The 2,184-nt window shown below is 44.2% G+C and overlaps 1 protein-coding gene across 1 annotated transcript in view; it reads left to right on the top strand.

The window, feature by feature from the left end:
* The first annotated feature begins 1,281 nt into the window (after nucleotides 1-1,281).
* Nucleotides 1,282-2,184, top strand: part of pvalb6 (parvalbumin 6) — a 43,881-nt gene continuing 42,978 nt past the window's right edge. The window contains 1 exon segment of the mRNA XM_032537606.1: nucleotides 1,282-1,609. The gene's annotated coding sequence lies outside the window, so the exon portion shown is untranslated.

A 2,184-nucleotide genomic window follows, 5' to 3' on the forward strand; every position in this document is an offset into this window, starting at 1 on the left:
CACGTAGCCAGCAATTGTCTTACGTGTCAAGACTTAGTGTTCATGGGAATAGTAGGATTAGTTCTACATGCAGTGTTGTCAGATAAAGATTAAAATTCCAAGCCAAAGACACAGAACCACCAAAGTTTATTGGCAGAAAACAGACCAATCTGGAAACACTGACCATTTTGCATCATTTCTGCAGCCGTTCAATTCAAACTGACGCCTCGCTACACTCATCACCGGCCAAATTAGCTAGTAACTTTAAAATGTTACATGCCAAAGTTAATTTTCACCTGCATTTGGTTGGTTGGCGAGTGTCATTTTAAAGCCCTGGATGCAGCCATTATCTTGCATGACTTTTAGTCAGAGTGTCTTGCTTCTTTACATGTAGAAGGGGTGGGGGGGCCTTTTACATGTCTGTGCCCAGTGGCTTGTTGTTTCATAATGGTTGCATGCAGTCAGTGACATTACGGTACAATTTACATCATCCTTCCTTAACTTTCTGAAAGGCACCTGACAGATCAGTGGGTTTTCACAATATCATCATCCTCTATTCAGACCTTTTTTTCTTTCCTATCTTTCTCTCTTCTTTAGCCATCCTTTCATCCAAGTACATTTAGCCAGAGGCCAATCCCCCCCCTCCTTTTCTCCACATGTCCTGTAAGGCCCTCAGGTCTTACCACTCCATCCTTTTCTTAGCATACCATGTTCCCCAATTCCATTTTTCTGATACCAGCTCTTACAAAACTATGTCAGCTCTTCTTACTTCACCTTCTCTTGCGTCTCTTTCTCTGTTTTTTCTCTCCTGGCCCTTTGTCCACCGGCTCTGGCAAGTCCAAAGTTAATTGCGCTAAACACACCAACACAGAATAGGGTTATGATGTGATTCAATGGACGGAAGGACACTTTCCTTACTCTGAATTTGATTGTCTCCAGGGAGGGTGGCATGTAACGTCTTGGCATGGGTTGTTCTTGTATTTCTTGGTGGCTGTGAAAGGTTACAGTTATAACGGAGTAGAGAGAGAGAGTTGTGTGAAGTCTGATGGTTTCACGTATTTCCAACAAATCAAAGCCCCTCTGTTCATAGCGTGAACATACACATTTTCTATGCTCTCTACCTCGTTGCCTTTTTTTACTATTCCTGCTGCTCCTTCCTGCTCTCTCCCCTCTAACCATCTTTTCTTCTCTTTCTTCTGTCCCTGCATCCTTAGTCTTCCTTCCTCCCTCCTCTCTCCAACTTTCCTCTCCCTCCATTCTCTGCAATCCCTCCTCCTCCTTTCAAACATCACCCAATCCCCTCCTATCCCAATCCAGTGCACCCTCGCTTTTTCCCTCCCTCTTCCTTTATCTCTCCCTCCCTCTCTCTTTCTCCCCTTCATCTCACCTCCAGCCAGCCGGAGCAGCCTCCTCTTCTTGGATCGCACAGCCCGCCTGCTCTTGTCCACTTTCTCTTTCTCTTCATACCTCTCATTCTATCAGCTGTCTCCAGTCTTTTATCTCTTTTCTGTCTCTTTCTCTCTTTCTGTCCTTCACTTCTCTCCAGCCGGCAGAAGCTTGCACGCTCGCCGCTCTTCCTTCAACTACTGAGGATTCAGAGGCACTTGGGACGAAGACCCTGTCACCGGAGGTAAGTGTCTACAGTATGTCTGTCTGTGTGTGTTGTGGTCATTACCTTACATTCATCCGTAGGTGGATGACTGGTGAAAAAAAGAGACTAAGGATAGTGGAGAAAGCCCTCTGTTCTGCAGCATGTGGCAGAGTGACATGAGAAGAGATTGAAAAAAATGTAGAAAAAGGCAACCAGTGCTAGATGATAGATGATAGAAGATAATTGTGTGTCAGGAAAAAAGTGAATAAAAAGAATGGAAAAAAGGCTATTTTTATGTAGCAGTCACAATTGACTGCTGCATGGAAAAAGACCAAAAAGAGTCAGAGTTCACAAAGATGGAAAGAAAAGCACAAATGTAAACAAAAGAAAAACATTAATTAATTAAAGAGCAGCCAACAGAGAGTGAGAGAAATAATAAAAAAATGTGAATGGGATGCTGATGTTTCCCCGCCGTAGCAGCTGCATGCCTCCTCCTCTCCCGTAAGAAATCCCATTCACAAACAGGACCTGAAAACAGGCGATGGTGATTGGTTCCCCGCGTTCTGTGTGCGTGTGATTCATTGTGTGCGTATGTGTGAGAAAGACAAAGAGGA

The sequence above is a fragment of the Etheostoma spectabile genome, chromosome 15 (assembly GCF_008692095.1).
Source record: "Etheostoma spectabile isolate EspeVRDwgs_2016 chromosome 15, UIUC_Espe_1.0, whole genome shotgun sequence".
NCBI classification, from domain to species: Eukaryota; Metazoa; Chordata; class Actinopteri; order Perciformes; family Percidae; genus Etheostoma; species Etheostoma spectabile.